This window comes from Danio rerio, chromosome 17 (genome assembly GCF_052040795.2).
Source record: "Danio rerio strain M-AB ecotype USA chromosome 17, GRCz13ab, whole genome shotgun sequence".
Classification (NCBI taxonomy): Eukaryota; Metazoa; Chordata; class Actinopteri; order Cypriniformes; family Danionidae; genus Danio; species Danio rerio.
Genome location: NC_141037.1, coordinates 3,210,001 through 3,227,643, shown reverse-complemented (window position 1 = coordinate 3,227,643; position 17,643 = coordinate 3,210,001). Strand labels below are relative to the sequence as shown.

General features: G+C 37.6%; 1 protein-coding gene and 1 long non-coding RNA gene across 4 annotated transcripts in view; one reads left to right on the top strand and one right to left on the bottom strand.

The window, feature by feature from the left end:
- pak6 (p21 (RAC1) activated kinase 6) overlaps positions 1-17,643 on the bottom strand; it is a 94,740-nt gene that overhangs the window by 53,922 nt on the left and 23,175 nt on the right. The window lies entirely within an intron of this gene.
- Positions 4,737-8,139, top strand: LOC147839875 (uncharacterized). The gene is made up of 4 exons (XR_015513030.1): positions 4,737-5,187; positions 5,335-5,547; positions 5,598-5,758; positions 6,010-8,139. It is a non-coding gene; the product is annotated as an uncharacterized LOC147839875 (long non-coding RNA).

Here is a 17,643-nt window from a genome sequence, read left to right as displayed (position 1 = left end):
GTGTTTGTATATGTGTGTGTTTGTGTATATATATATTTGTGTATATATGTGTATATGTGTGTTTGTAGATGTGTGGGTGTGTGTGTGTTTGTATATGTGTGTGTTTGTGTATATATATATATATATATATATATATATATATATATATATATATATATATATATTTGTGTATATATGTGTATATGTGTGTTGTAGATGTGTGGGTGTGTGTGTGTGTGTGTTTGTGTTTGTATATGTGTGGGTGTGTATATGTGTTTGTATATGTGTGTGTTTGTGTATATATATATTTGTGTATATATGTGTGTATGTGTGTTTGTATATGTGTGTGTGTGTGTGTGTGTGTGTGTGTGTGTGTATATTTGTGTTTGTATATGTGTGTTTATATTGTTATATATATATATATATATTGTGTATTTGTATGTGTGTGTGTGTGTATATATTTATATGTGTTTAAGTGTATGTATTTGTGTAAATATGTGTGTGTTTGTATGTATATATGTATGCGTGTATATGTGTATTTGAATATATATGTGTGTGTTTGTATATGTGTGAGTATATATGTGTATTTGTATATGTGTGTGTATGTGTATGTGTGTTTGTATATATGTATGTGTGTATATATGGTTATTTGTATTTGTGTGTGTTTATATATTTGTGTATATATGTTTGTTTGTATATACGTGTATTTATGTGTGTGTTTATATGTGTGTGTGTGTGTGTGCGCGTGTGTGTGTGTGTGTGTGTGTGTGTGTGTGTGTGTGTGTGTGTGTATATTTATATGTATGTGTGTGTGCGTGTGTATGTGTTTACACTCATGTTGCGTTGGCCTTTAGATGATAGAGAGAGACACTGAAGGCCGCTGGCTCCTGCCTTTAGGTTCAATGTGCATTAAGTTGAAAACAGCTGAGCTGCCATCATACTGACGGACTGCTAATAACACACACACCCTTTCACTCGCATACACACACACACCCACACACTTTTTCGTTCATACACTCGTATAAACACTCACAGAGAGAGAAAGAGAAACATACACAAAATCACATACACACATTCACTCACACACTCTCTCTCACACACACAAACACACATTCACACACACACACACACACACAAACACATATTGGTTTTGATGATTAATTTCTTAATTTTATACAGTAGAAAACTCTTATTTTACTGTTCTTTACCCTACCCTTACACCAACACTCACCGGAAAACTGTGGATAATTTCCATCTTAAAAAATAACAGCATTAAAGGTGCAGTATGTAAGTTTGACACCCAGTGGTTGAATTCGGCATTGCACTTCTTAAAACACATTTTCACTCGGCTCCTCCTCTGATGAGTCCAAGTTAGTCCACGTTGCCAGATTGACATGAGTGTGCCTGACTATCAAGCCTAAACCCTGATTTAAGGATGATCTGAACCGATTTCAAACTAAAAGCAACAGCACGCGATAGAAGGAATAATTCAAATCAAATCAAAATTAAATCACTTTTATTGTCACATCATCAGCGGCACGTGTGCTATTATGAGTGAAAAGCTTGGGTGCTGGCTCCAGACAGTGCAAAATACAGACAGTGCAAATACAACAGCATACTCCTAAAAAACAGGACAATGTAAAATTGGCAGTGTTGACAGCGATTAGTACAATGAATAGGTGTCCACACAGTTGCACAGATTGGTTAATTCAGTGCATGCAGGGGTGCAGTGACGGGTGTGGAAGAGTCTGTGTGAGGTGTGTTAAGTGTTCATCAGCCTGATAGTCTGAGGGAAGAAGCTTTCCTTCAGTCGGCTGGTGCGTGTCCGGATGCTGCAGAACCGTTTGCCTGAGGGTAGCAGAGATAAAAGTCTATGGCTTGGGTGGCTGGAATCGATAATGATTCTCTTGGCTTTTCTCATGCCCTGCCTGGTGTAGATGTCCTGGAGGGAGGGAAGCTCACCTCCTACTACACGTCCAGCAATTCGCACAATCCTATGTAGGCCTTTGCGATTGCTGCTGGTGCTGTTTCCATACCAGGTGGTGATGCAGCCAGTCAGGATTATCTCTCCAATATTTTCCATGATAAAATAAGGTTTTGTTCTAACCAACACCTGAAATAGATATTTTTAGAAACAGCTTCTCTCATAGGTGAACAATGATGACTTCAGGTACACCTCATGTGCTTTATTCAGTGTTAAATGCTAATAATGTGAGTCTGAACGCCATTTTACATGACATTTATTGCTATACTACTGAAAGCAGCAGCAGATCTCAGATCTGGAAAATTAAATAAACCATCTGAGATTTAACTTCAGAGCTGTTGCAAACCAACTCAAATCAGTGATTCAGCATCTACATTTAATAATGTTAAAGAGGTTTAATATGTATTACTTAGATTTTAATCCTAACCATTTCGCTGGAGTGCAGTGAGTGCACTATTCTGTGTCATGTTTCGTCTAGTGCAAACAGCCAAACTACTTATCACTGCAAATCTGGTCACGTAACGTGTTGTTAGGACACGGGGTTACAATGTAACTGTCACGATCACCAGCAATCGTAACTTCTAAGATCGCTGGATCTCACTCATAATCACTATGGACTACAAATCCGCCATTTCTGGACTACATTTTCACACCTGGGCTGCGTCCGAAACCGCCTACTACTCAGTAGGTACTGTGTTTGAATTTAAACGTACTACTCGGCCGTTAGAAAAGTACGTTCTATACATTATGAATGTGATAAGTATGAATGGGATTCGGACGTACCACATCCGCCATTTTGTCATGGTCACGGGACCTACCTGCGTCAGTTGCGTCGCTTTACGTCCATTCATGAATTCGCCCGCGGGTCATCATGGGATAGCGCAGCATGCATGGGATGCGCACTTCAGAATCTCGCCGGAAGTAGTAAGTCATCCAGGTACTTCTCGCATACTGTTTTTCGAACTCTATGAATTCGAACATACTACTCGGCTCGCATTCTGATTTTAGCGTACTGTATAGTATGGAACTATGCGGTTTCCGACGCAGCCATGCACTTCGCTCACACACACATGCTTCCTCATTCTGACTGATTATACTCGCACCACCTGAGGATTGTCAAAGACTGATTACACACACTATTTAAGCAGCACACACACTCACTTCGATTTCCGAGTCTTGTTTACTGTTAGTGACAGTTCAACGTGTTTTCCTAGTCTTGTTTTCCCATGTTTTGACCCTGGTTTCGTTTGTCTTTTTGTTCCTGTCTGCCGCCTGCCTTCCGACCTCTCGCCTGATACTTTGACTACGATTCTGGATTGTCTATATCAGTGGTCACCAAACTTGTTCCAGGAGGGTCCGATGTCCTGCAGATTTTAGCTCCAACCCTAATCAAACACACCTGAACAAGCTAATCAAGCTCTTACATGGTATACTTGAAACATCCATGCGGGTGTGTTGAGGTACGTTGGAGCTAAACCCTGCAGGGACACCAGCCCTCCAGGACCGAGATTGGTGAATCTGGTCTATATACATCTGTTTGCACCCGTGTTGACCATTGCTTGCCTGACTACCGCAATAAACCTGCAAGTGGACTCGATCTCAGTTGTCTCTGTCACTCCCCGTGTTACAGTAACCAGCTCACCTAATGTTTAAACAGGGAATATTTATTATTTGCCAATTAATAACCTCTGAATCTGCATCTCATTTTGGAGTCTGCTTCTGTCCACCGCAGGTCATATTTTGGTCCTGGACATATACTTTGAGAGCCTTCCTGACTGAATGACTCAAATACGCTGTTTTCCAGCAAGGCAACTCGGGTGCTGAAATATAATTGGCTAAACTGGCATTGGGCGGGTTAAATGACCAAAACAAAGACAGCCAATCCGGCGTGTAACACACATGTTCAAACCAGAATATCTGACTACAGCATAGTTTCTCACATAAGCAAGAATGTTCACTAACCATGTTTCTGAAATATCAGCACACATACTATGGTGTTTTTATGCTTTAGAAGAGTCAAAAACCTACATACAGCACCTTTAAGTATAATTTTTAAGCATTTGTAAAGATTGTATTAGATTTCTGTCACATTGCCAAATCAGACAGTTAATCATCAAACACCAGAACAGCCAATTAATCAGATAATCACAATTATTTCTTAGTCAATTAATCATCAGCCCTAATTTGAGCACGCTTTACTTGTTTTTCTGCAGTCTTTCACACGATGATGGCGGGCGGATGAGAGCCTGACGTGTATCTGAATGGACTGGGACTTTGCTTTTTACAGCTATCGATTTCCTTAAGGATGTTGTGGTCATGTAAACAAAACCAGAGCTGAAGCTTTTAGAACCACATCCAGACTGACATGTTGAGAAAAAAAAAAGTGGTAAGGATGTGTTGCTGAAAATGTTATCACTGAACATTCCTAACATCCAGTGTAGAAAACAATTTGGTTATTAAAGCGTTAAGTGAACGATACATTGTATCATTTTGTAAACGAAATAGAAATCATGATGTCACATGTATATACGACTTAATTGTACAATAATGTACATTTTGATATATATTATATAATATAATATAACAATTTACTAAAAGAAATACATGTTTAAAATGTACTAAAATGTTTTTATATAAATATTAACTAAAACATTTATAAATTATATATATATATATATATATATATATATATATATATATATATATATATATATATATATATATATATTCTTTCTGCCTTTTTAAATATATAAAAATAAGTTTTTATATTTTTAAATGTACTTTTTATTTTATGTCAGCTGGCCATTTTTAAATAGTTTAAATGTATCTATTAAAATAACTAATCAAAACATCAAAACAGAAAGAATCAAATCAACAACAACTTATATAGACATTTGAAATTGCCAAAAATCGCAAAAAAACATATACAAAACACATGTTTTAATACAATAAACTGTGGTTTATTGTAATATAATAAACCCTATAATCAGTGCTTAATTTGTGAATTGAGAGTTCCCGCAACAAATCGGGGTAACGGATCCGGCATGTTACCTGAGGATGGAGAGGTGTCGCGCATGAAAGTGGAGATGGGGGGTTTGTTTGTCGTGGACGAAAATGAAGAGGGTTGGGGAGTCGCGGAAGAAAGTGAAAGTTAACATCGGAATTGGGAGGAAGCCGGTTGAGGAGGTGATCGGTAAAATATGGTGCCGGATCAGATTTCAGAGGTACCGGATCTGGATCTGACATGTTCCAGCACAAATTAAGCCCCGCCTGTAATTATAGAAAACATATTGGGTCATTTGTTTATATCACTATAGTTGTTGTGTTACCATAGTGACTGTACAATCACTACAACAGATAAATTACTATAGTTGTTGTTACCATAGCAACTGTAGAATCCCCACAACAGATTAATTACTATATTTGTTGTGTTACCATAGCAACTGAAGAATCCCCACAATAGATTAATTACTATAGTTGTTATGTTACCATAGCAACTATAAAATATCCACAACATATTAATTACTATAGATGTTGTGTTACCATAGCAACTGTAAAATCACCACAATAGATTAAATACTATAGTAATTGTTACCATAGCAGCTAGAGAATCACAACAGATTAATAACTGTAGTTGAAGTGTTACTGTAGCAACTGTAGAACCACTAAAACAGATTACTATAGTGGTTGTTACCATAGTAACCTTAGAATCACCACAACACATTAATTCCTATAGTTGATGTGTTACCCTAGCAACTGTAGAATTGCAACAACAGATCAGTTCCTATAGTTGTTGTATTACCATAGCAACTGCAAAATCCCCACAGCCAATAAATTACTATAGTTGTTGTTACCATAGTAACCTTAGAATCACCACAACAGATTAATTACTTTAGTTGTTGTTACCATAGCAACTAGAGAATCACAACAAATTAATTACTATAGTTGTTGTGTTACCATAGCAACTATAGAATCACTACAGATTAATTACTATAGTTGAAGTGTTACTGTAGCAACTGTAGAACCACTAAAACAGATAACTATAGTTGTTATTACCATAGCAACAGCCTGATCCCCACAACAGCTTAATTACTATAGTTGTTGTTACCATAGCAAGAGCCGGATCCCCACAACAGCTTTATCACTATAGTTAATGTGTTACCATAGCAACTGTAGAATCACCACAACAGATCAGTAACTATAGTTGTTGTTACCACAGCAACTGCAAAATACCCACAGCCAATTAATTACTATAGTTGTTGTTACCATAGTGATGTTATAATCACCACAACAGATTACTTTAGTTGTTGTGTTGCCATAGCAACTAGAGAATCACAACAGATTAATTACTATAGTTGTTGTGTTACCATAGCAACTGTAGAACCACCACAGCCGATTAATTACTATAGTTGTTGTTACCATAGCAACTATGGAATCAACCCAACAGATTTATTACTATAGTTAAGGTGTTACTGTAGCAACTATAGAACCACTAAAACACTAAAACAGCTGGATCCCCACAACAGCTTAATTACTATAGTTGTTGTTACCATAGCAACAGCCGGATCCCCACAACAACCTAATTACCATAGTTGTTGTGTTACCATAACAACTTTAGAATCACCACAGCAGAATAATTACTATAGCTGTTGTGTTGCCATAGCAACTGCAGAATCAAAACAGCAGATTAATTACTATATTTGTGTTACCATAGCAACTAAGGAATCACAACACATTAATTACTATAGTTGTTGTTACCATAGCAACTATGGAATTCCCACAACAGATTAATCACTATAGATGTTTTGTTACTATAGCAACTATAGAACCATTACAACAGATTAATTACTATAATTGTTGTGTTGCTATAGCAACTGCAGATTCATCTTAACAAATTACACAGATGGGTTCAAAACCACTACAGTATTCACTTTAAATGACAATAGTATTTTTTCATGTGAGACATTTCCAAACTATCTCAATGTCAAATTGATCAACATCCTCTGGAATTAATAGTAAATCGGATATCATTATTGATCCGCGTGTCTGTTTAAAGCTGTTGTCAACTTTCCTTCATCCATTAATCTCAGGAAAAGCCCAATGTAAGCATTTGTTTATCTGCCCTAATATTGTCCCACACTTTATCCCATGTGGATCATAATCCATTTAAAGTGTGCAGTAAAGCAGCACTATCGGCTTTCAGAAAGACTAATCCCTTTTCACCGCCGCAGCATTTCATCCTGATCTGATATGATGACAGCGCTGGAAATGGAGCAGAGAGTGAGCTGAAGTTTGACAAAATCATGCTATAATCGCTCCAAATCACACAACACTGCATATAGTGTTTAGGGTTTATACTTGCGCCAAGCTTTGGTCAGTTATCCTAGCTGGTCTAGGCGGCCATATTTGCGATTATCAGTTGTAAACAATGGTATGCGTTCCACAGTTAATATATAACTGGATACACACTGTTCTGTCTATTTCTGCTGTCTGAACCACAGAAACAACTGCTTAAACACATAGAGAAAGACTCTGAAAGCAGAAAAAGGTGCAATATTTCAACAGACTGAATGTAATGGGTGGTAAAACACACGTATGAGCAAAATTAATAAAGATATTGGACTAATATTTCATCCATTTGAATGGAAATGATAAGTACAAACATGAATGTTGTCAAGATTCTTGCTTTTGAAGTCCTGCTTCAGTTTGGCCACAACAGCTTCTCTCATCTGATTGATTTCTTATCACTTTTGTCAGTCTGTAATACTCTAAATATATGTTTTTCCAGTCTGACCGATTAGCACAGCCCAAAACATGATAATAATGAATCATTTTCAGCAGCAATAAACAGCAAATCATGCAAAACAGGCTCATCAGAAATCTTCAGTCTACATTTTTGTGGAACCAAAAAAAAAAGTACCAGTTAAACTCCACGTGACGTCATCAACTTTCGCTTTAACATTTAAAGGGCTAGCATTGCACCAGACCCCCGTAAATGGTTTCGTTTGAAAGTGTAGAATCTATATTTTGTGCACATATGCATCTCTTTGGATATTGTTCTACTGTACAAAAGTTATTTACACTTAAATACACAGTATTTTGGATACCCGAGCTGGGTATTGAACATTGGTTCATTTTCATATGGTTCATATATGACACATGTACAAGTTATAGCTCAAATGAAAGCTCTTGCCGGTGCTCATACGGTTCTAGCATTCTTTTTACTGAATTATATTCACATATCAAACAGTTGCAGAATGAATCGCGGTGTTTCCATGGCGCAGAAGTGAAAACAATACATTTATGATCAATAAGCAGCCCCAGATAGCACAGACAGCTGTCATCTCTTACCTTATGCTGTGTGCTTCAGGGCCATTCTCCTCTGTTTTTGAGGTGATGTGCATAAATAATCCTTTTATATGTCTGACGTGGTCCAAACACAGTGAATTATGTTTGATCAAACAAAAGAATAGTGAAATATAAAAACAATGATCGCTCCCTGTGGCTTGTACAGCACCTCTCATCAGTTGGAATACAATAACTTTAGCATAGATTATGGTGGAGACATTTTTCTTTTTTCCTATGATTACAGACATGTGCAGGAACCACCAACATTAATTACAGCACGCTAGACCACACACAACCTAAAAGGTCCACTTTCAAATTTGAGTTTATAAAAAAAATACAAAAAGTGCCTTTTTTTTGGTGTTTATGACAACACAGACAACATATACAGATATTTTAAACACTTTCAACAGTGTTTTATGAAAATTTAAAGGGCTTCCTTTAAAATGATACCAAATTTTTGGATTTACACCTCTACATGTGGATTTGGGAAGCTTTTAAATTTAGGTAGGCAAAATCCAGGCGGAAATCCCAAAATAGCAGCAGAGTTTAAGTGGTTAACACAAGTGTTTATTTGACCTAAAAGCAGTTTTTAGGTCAAATGAACACTAGGGGGCGATATGACGACAATGAATTTTGTTCCTTTTCACACTAATGATATTTACAGGGACACATTATAGATACCTAAAGGATTATTTTCATTCTGTTCTCTGCACAACACTAAATAAATACCACAAAACAACTTAAGGCTGTGTCTATGATTTGTAATCGAATACGTTTGCCTCATATTTTTAAAAAATGTAAACAGCGCCCTCTATTGGATTTGTCATTTAAAACTTACAACAAAACATAACCTAAGAAACGCATTTCAAAATTTGCAAAATGTAGACAGCACCCTCTAATGGATTTGTCATCTGAAATGTAAAACCAAATATATTCTAAGTAACATATTTCAGATTCGCAAAAATGCTGACAGCGCCCTCCAGTGGATTTGTTATCCAAAACATACACTCTAAGTAACGTATTATAGATTCACAAAACTGCAGACAGCACCCTCTAGTGGATTTCTCACCTGAAGCGTACAACCAAACATAACCTAAGTAGCATATTTCAGACTCCCAAGATACCGACAGCGCCTTGTAGTGGATTTGTCATCTGAAATGTACAACAAAACAACCTAAGAAACGTATTTATGATTCGCAAAATATAGCCAGCGCCTTAGAGTACATTTCGTATTACATTTCAGATGACAAATTCCCTCTAAGTAACATATTTCAGATTCGAAAAAATGTAGACAGCACCCTCTAGTGGATTTTTTAAGTAAAATATCAAATATAATGTTCTCTTAGTAATGTATTTCAGACACAAAAAAATGAGGACAGCATCCTCTAGTGGAGTCCTCATCTAAAGCGTACAACAACACATAACCAAAGTAGCATATTTCAGATTCGCAAAATGCAGACAGCACCCTCTAGTGGATTTGTCATGTGAAGCATACAACAAAACTTACTTTAAGTAACGCATTTTAGATTCGCAAAATGCAGACAGCACCCTCTAGTGGATTTGTCATCTAAAACATGCAACAAAATCTATCCAAGCAATGCGTTTCAGATTCACAATAATGTGAATATTACATATATAATTTATATTTATATATTTGTACATATATAAATATTTGTACATTCTTAATCAAACATTTGCCCTGAAGTTCTAAATAAATGAAGTGAGAGCAATAATTACTTATAAATAAGTGCATTTTTTTAATATATACTTTAAAATGTAAATATTACTGACTGAATATTCAGAAAAGATACTGTATTATGAGACATATCTATCAGGATATGTGAATGCTTATGTTGTGATATGAGATTTTTGAGCTCTTTTTCAGGCTCATATTTCTGTCTGAGAAACATTTCATTCTATGTTAACGTCAGAGAGCATAAAATCCCTCAAGTGTGTAAGTTAGGTCTATTTGTGTGGCCCTCAGGTAAAATAATCCATTATCATTGAGAAACACTCGGATGCTCAGCTCTCAGTGATGCTCTGAACCACACAGGCTTTTTCTAATATATAAGCAAGATGCATTCTTCCATATTGTGCTTTAATGTGATTAATCAGAATCAGAAAGAGCTTTATTGCCAGGTATGTTTATACATACGAGGAATGCTGTTTTTCCTGATGGAAAAAGGACAGAACAGGACAGGACAAAAACACAGATTACAGAGGAATTAAAACATAAATGCAGAATAAAAATATACAAATGCATGTACAGGTATAGTAGTATATGTACAATATTGCATATGTAGCTATATTATGTGCAAATTGAAATGCATACTACGTTATTAAATAATCAAATGCATACATGTCTATGAATGGGCGACACTGTGGCAAGAAGGTCGCTGGTTCGAGCCTCGGCTGAGTCAGTTGGCATTTCTGTGTGGAGTTCGCATGTTCTTCTTGTGTTGGCGTGGGTTTCCTCTGCGTGCTCCGGTTTACCCCACAGTCCAAATGCTTGTGTAACCCCGCTGGTTCTACGCCACCCAACCCGCTCCGAGCTGGTATCGAACCGGCGACCTTCCAAATGAGAGACGGTTGCTCTAACAAGGAGGCTAAAGACCATGGCCTCTAGCATCTGTCGCTAGAGCACTTTAGAGGTCAGAGGAGTGAGGTTTACCCATACAGCCCCTTCACCCTTTGTGTATTACTCCGCCCACATACAGCCAACAACAAGCAGAGAGACACTACAGTTTGACAAGTATTACTGCTGTTAGACAACATAATGTACTTTTGAGGCTTTTTTATTGGAGAATGTAGTTGTTTAGATTGGAACTATGCAGTTTATTTGTAAGAATAGTGCCTATTTTAAAATATTTACAATTTCTGAGAGCTCGTCGGCGGCCATTAACCTTCCATAGTGTAGTAGACCAAAGACGATTGACGTTTTCTATCAACAAGATGGCGACAGAACCACATAATAAGCCCTGACGCTTAGAAGCTCATAACATTCAGATTTCTAACTACAGCAGATCAAATCATTATTAAACTTTAAGCCAGGGGTCATCAAACTTGTTCCTGGAGGGCCGGAGTGCTGCAGATTTTAGCTCCAACCCTAATCAAACACACCTGAACAAGCTAATCAAGGTCTTACTAGGTATACTTGAAACACCCAGGCAGGTGTGTAAAGGCAAGTTGGAGCTAAACACTGCAGGGTCACCGGCCCTCCAGGACCAGGATTGGTGACCCCTGCTTTAAGCATACCTGCCAACACTTCCGTTTTTCCTGGGTGTATCCTGTATTTCAGACCAATCTCCCGCAACCATCACGTTTTTTATTTCTTCTGGAAAACTCCAGTAATTTCACCCACCCCCCTCTTTGGTACAGTCTGTAAACACCCCCGGTTTGCCAACTTTGGTACAGTACCCGATGGCAGTGGCCGCCCAAAACCTGCTGCATCCTATCCCAGTTCTCAACAGTGTTATTCACTATTCAGAGACGTCACCCCCGAACACCTCCTCCTCCCAATCTCTCGGATTTTCAGAGACATGTTGGCAGGTAAGATGATCTCTCTCTTTTGTATGTAGTAGTGCTGTATTTATACAGATTTGCTCTCATATCAGAAAGAAAGAAGCAAAGTCCGCATGTGTTTAGCGTTTTTCCTTATCGCAAACACAACAGCAGTCTGGTAGTGATTGCGTTGCTTGTTTCAGGGTTAATTATTGTGATCTCCTGATTGCAACAGAGAAATACTTTAGAGCAGAGGTGTCAAACTCAATTCCTGGAGGGCCGAAGCCCTGCACAGTTTAGTTCCAACCCTGCTCCAACACACTTGCCTGTAGGTTTCAAACAAGCCTGAAGGACTCAATTAGTTTGATCAGGTGTGTTTAATTAGGGTTGGAACTAAACTGTGCAGAGCTGCGGCCCTCCAGGAACTGAGTTTGACACCTGTGCTGTAGACTAACACTGTAAGAAGACATCTCTGTAGATGGATGGCATTTCATATCATGTTCAGCCTTATAATCTTAAAGTGTGAGCAAAATCAGCTGTTTTGTCATCGCTTTAGACATTACGCTATAGAGAAACATTCAAGTGACGTTGGTGGATTAGCAACAGTTTCTGCTGTTCTGACATCAGCTGCAGATGTGAATAAATGACGGAGGATAGTAGTTCCTAATAAAAAGGGTTTTTTAGACTCTTGGTGTTTGAATTTCTTATTTATATACACGATTGTGCCGTCGATACGTTGTATAAACAAAAGATCACACTCGAAACATTGAGGCCTCGTGCCAACGCACGCCTCCCACCAGTGCTGATATACAGCCATAGCACACTGCTACTCGAGTGATATTGCTCATATATATTATTTCAATCAAAATAACTTAAAAAAATACTAAGAATAACTCAAATAAGCTATTAAAAAACACTGCGAGAGAGAAGAGAGAGAGTATATAGTGTATATTGCAGATCTCTCTCTCTCTGTCTCTCTGTGTTTCTGCTGTAATTGTGTCAGTTTTTGACTGCGGGCGAAACAGCAGATAATCCTGCTTTTGTGTTTGTCAATGGAGAAAAATCATCATCACCGCTGATGAAGAAGGTGAAAAACTCAACACAAAACACGCAAATCACACACACAGAAAACACTCATCCTACAGACATATTTACACATGTCACATTTATCCATACATACAGCACACATATATCAATGCACACTTCAATCAAGACACATGAGAAGGAGAACTACTAAACATGTTTTAAAGGTGCTGTATGTCAGTGTTTGACCCTTCTTAGGCATAAAACACCATAATATGTGTGCAGATATTTCAGAAACATGCTCAGTGAACATTCTTGTTTATCTGAGTAACAATACTGAAGTCAGATATTCTGCTTTGATAATGTGTCTGTCTTTATTTTGGTCATTTAACCCGCCCACTGCCAGTTTAGCCAATTATATTTCAGCACCCGGGTTGCCTTGGTGGAAAACAGCATATTTCATTCATTCAGTCAGGAAGACTCTCAAAGCATGCATCCGTGACTGAAATGTGACCTCTGGTGGACAGTAGCAGACTCCAAAATGAGATGCAGATTCAGAGTTCCACATGAGGTTATTAATTAGTAATTAATATAAATATTACGAGTGTAAGCATTAGGTGAGCAGGTGACATTGTAACCCCGTGTCCTAACAACACGCTACGTGAGAAGATTTGCAGAAATGTAAACACAGCCATTCAGAAGCACAGAATAGTGCACTCACTGCACTCCAGCAAAATGGAAAGGTTTTAACCTCTTTAACATGATTAAATGTAGATGCTGAATCACTGATATGTGCTGGTTTGCACTGAGTCACAGCTTTAAAGATCAATCTCAAACGGTATATTTTATTTTCCCGATCTGAGCTGAACTATCTGCTGCTGCTTTCAGTAGTATGGCAATAAATGTGATGTATAATGACATTCAGACTTGCATTATTAGCATTTAACACTGAATAAAGCACATGAGGTGCACCTGAGCTGATCATTGTCAGATTTCTGTTGTTCAGCTATGAGAAATAGAATATCTATTATTTCTAATACATCCATATTTCTAGTATATCAATTTTAGCTGTTGATTAGGACAAAAACTTCTTTTAATAGATTTAAATCTGCCTTAAAGGGCCATGAAACCCCCTTGTTCAGCAGGGTGTTTTCACACCTCTACTTTGGAAAAAGTCATAAAAGTGGGCGTGTCCAGCTCTGTTTAGGGGGGAGTGTCGGAGGAAGAACAGAGGCTTGGTGTGGGAGTGTCTATTTGGGCGCGCTGAATTTCAGAGTCAAAACACACAACCACAGCGGACAATGTGACTGTGTTTACATGGACATCTTTAGTCGAATTATTTGCCAAATTATTAAATGGTGGACTTTAACTGCAGTTTGGCTCTTTCATTCAGGGAATTCATTCATGTCCCTCCCAACAAACGAGATATTTGATTGGAGGATCTGCTCTAAGCGTGTATTTTTCATGCAATGTTTGATACCGCACGGCGAATGAGAGAAAAAAAAAAACTCAGCATTTCCCGGAAACTTAGATGCACACGGCAGGTAGCGTCAGAAAGCCGCGTGTGTTATTCCGGTCACAAAATCCAACACGGGGTTATAGTTTGGTTGTAACTGTTAGTGCTAACTTGTTTACACTTGTGCAATAGTTTGTTTGATATAAAATACGAACTGAATAAACAAAGAGCACTGGTCGCTTACTTACCAAATCTGTAGAGACAGGACAATCACCAGCAACTAGAGCCGCGTCTTTATTAAGAGGACACTACAAGCGAATCCGGATCTCAGCGTTTGCAGATGAGAACAGCTCTCAGGTAAACAATGTTCCTCCTTAGACACGTTATTGTTGTCGAGCGTCGCGTACACTGTTAATCCACACGTGACTCAGAGCTCTCACAGAGAGAAAATGAAAACAAAACTTAATGGCAGCAAACTATAAAAGCAACACTTCACGCTTGTTTTGCCAATACAACGTGGCGTCTCTGCCGTCTACACTCTGACAGTAATGAATATTATTGAAGTTGCACAATAGAGCGCGCTGATTGGTTTGAATCAAGCCTTACTCATGCATTAATGCATCACACTGTAAGACGTAATAAGACACACTCTGGCACAGACGTCCAGTCTGCACGCTGGAATACACACTTTTATGTCATGACCGTGACGCAGCTTCAAAAATTAGTTTCAAACCGGAAGTACGAATTTGCTTGAAATAACGCAAAAACAACCAATTTACACTTTTTAGTGAAATATATGTGTCCTAATAGTGTTTTTAGCAGTGTGGGACACATATACGACTGTCAACAGCTCAAAATATGTGTTTTGATGTTTCGTGACCCTTTAAATTAGCCTTTAAGCTGGATAGCCAGGTACACTCGATAGTATCTGGATGCAGCCTGTATGATGCAAGCTGAGATTGCATCTCTCAGAGATGGGTGGGGGGTTAGGTTAGGTCGGGTGTATGATAGGGCCCTTAATCTTTTAACTGATAGCATTAATCGGTTACAAACACACCCTTTCGGTAAACGGTTAATCAATTATTTTGAGCATCGCTTTTTACCACCCTTCAAAGAAAGACTGGAAATACGGGAAATACCTTTACGGGATGATAGCGGGATAGAACTGTAAAATAAGGGAGAATCCAGGGAAAAAGGTATGTGAATATATCCAGCAGCCTCTAATGGTCAAAAAATTAAACTTGATATAAACAGTCTGCAGAAACACTTTGATTGACATTCTCCCTTTGTACATGTCATCAGAAGAGGAAAGCCCCGCCCACTAGTGCCCATCTCTCCCTCATTAGCATAAACAGCAGCCCTGAGTGAGAAGCAGCCGTCTGTCCATTAGCCATTAGAGTGTTCGAGCTGCTGAAGATAATGTCAGCATAGACTAAGAGGATTATAGATGTGGAGTTTTAGCACAAATGAACAGCGACAGGAGCGACATAGACAAACAGAAGCATTTGACTAGGGCTGCCCCCGACTAAAGATATTCCTAGTCGACTAACATTCCTGCATTTTAGCGATTAATCAAATAATCGTTCATTTATGATATTAATATAATAACTTGCGTATATACTAGGAATATAGTCCAAGTTGAAGTTTAACACTTCCACGTGACAGAAAATGCTAAAGCATGATATTAGCGCATTCAAAACGAAAATTAAGTGCTTAAAACGGAATAGTAAACCGTTTAAATACAGTGCTTACACACAAAAATCAGTGACCAGAACGTTATAGGCTAATTATGACATAAAAACAGCAATCAGACTGCCTGTGCATTTTAATAATTTATTATCAAAAATACAAACTGTAACAGTTACATGTCAAACAAACAAACAAACAAAAAAAAAACAGTTTTTAATAAAATAAACTAAAATTCGTTCTTTAAAATAAATCAAATAAACTTATTAGCAACTTAGGCCTAGTACAAAACTAGGCAAAAAAATAAATAAATAAATAAATACTGTAGCAAAAACGCAGTTTGGTATAAAATACAGTGGAAAATTAAAATTTATATAATTTTTATATTGTTCAAAAGGAAAATTAACAAAAACGAACAACTTAATAAATGCACATCGCACAACGCCAAAACTTAGAATAAAAAAAGAAGGCGGCAAACAAATTAACAGCCTAATTATGATTGAATTGTTTAGAACAACTATTTACGACAAAATGTGGAACAAATAATTTAAAGAACACTAATACAAATCAAAAATATCAGAGCAAAGCCACAAACTACCATTAAGACGACGGATGAGTCTTGACTTGAAACAACAAATTAAAAACATCAGACTAATTTTGCTAACAGAATAAAAAACAACTTCTGCATTATATAAAAACGAAAAAATAAAAATAATATGTATTTATTTATTTGTATAGCCTACCCGATATAAAAATAAAATACCCGTTTTTTTATATATATATATATATAGCCTAACGGATAGCAAACAGAAACACTACAAAAAGGAAATTAAGCAATCTTACCTAAGCTTTCAAATCGATTTTATTTTTTTCATATTATGTGAGAGGAACACCAGCTTGTCCACATTGCTGGGAAGAAGGGAGCTTCTCGACTTGTTCACAATGAAGCCGGCCTTTGAAAAGATGCGCTCTGATGGAGTGGATGTGGAAGGGATACAGTGGAGGCGTTTAGGCGTTAGGCGTTGATCTCTCGTTGCTGATGTCATACACTGACTGCGCAGCCCTTGATTGCGTAATTTCACGTGATTTTTTTTTTTTTTTTGCAACTAACCGACTAATGAAAATGTATTCGACCAAGCCCTCTTCATATCGACTAAAGTTTAGTCGACTATTTGGGGGCAGCCCTACATTTGACCATTTTCACACAGATATTGTTAGTCCTGTTTTGAATCTTCCCTTATGCTTCTTGAGTTATACGACATTATCTGTGTGCTATTTTGAGCTGAACCTTCACACACACACACACACACACACACACACACACACACACACACACACACACACACTCATCAGAGACTTACATCACCTTTAAACATCTGTCTTTATCTCCTCATGACAGACTCGTGCAGTAATCAGCATCATGTTTTGAATACGTTTAATGTTTTCTGAAAGCATCATTTCCGCACCATCTGTCTGCCATTGATGAAGTCTTTCAGCGTTATTCCTGTGCAAAGCTCTTGAACGAGATCACACTTACAGCTTTATTTATATCACACTCCGACAGATTACATGCAAATAACTGTCATTCTCCTTCCTATAATTATCTCTCTGAACATCACAAACCCTGGAATGTGAGCGATGAAGACGAGTTCACACGCAGCATGAG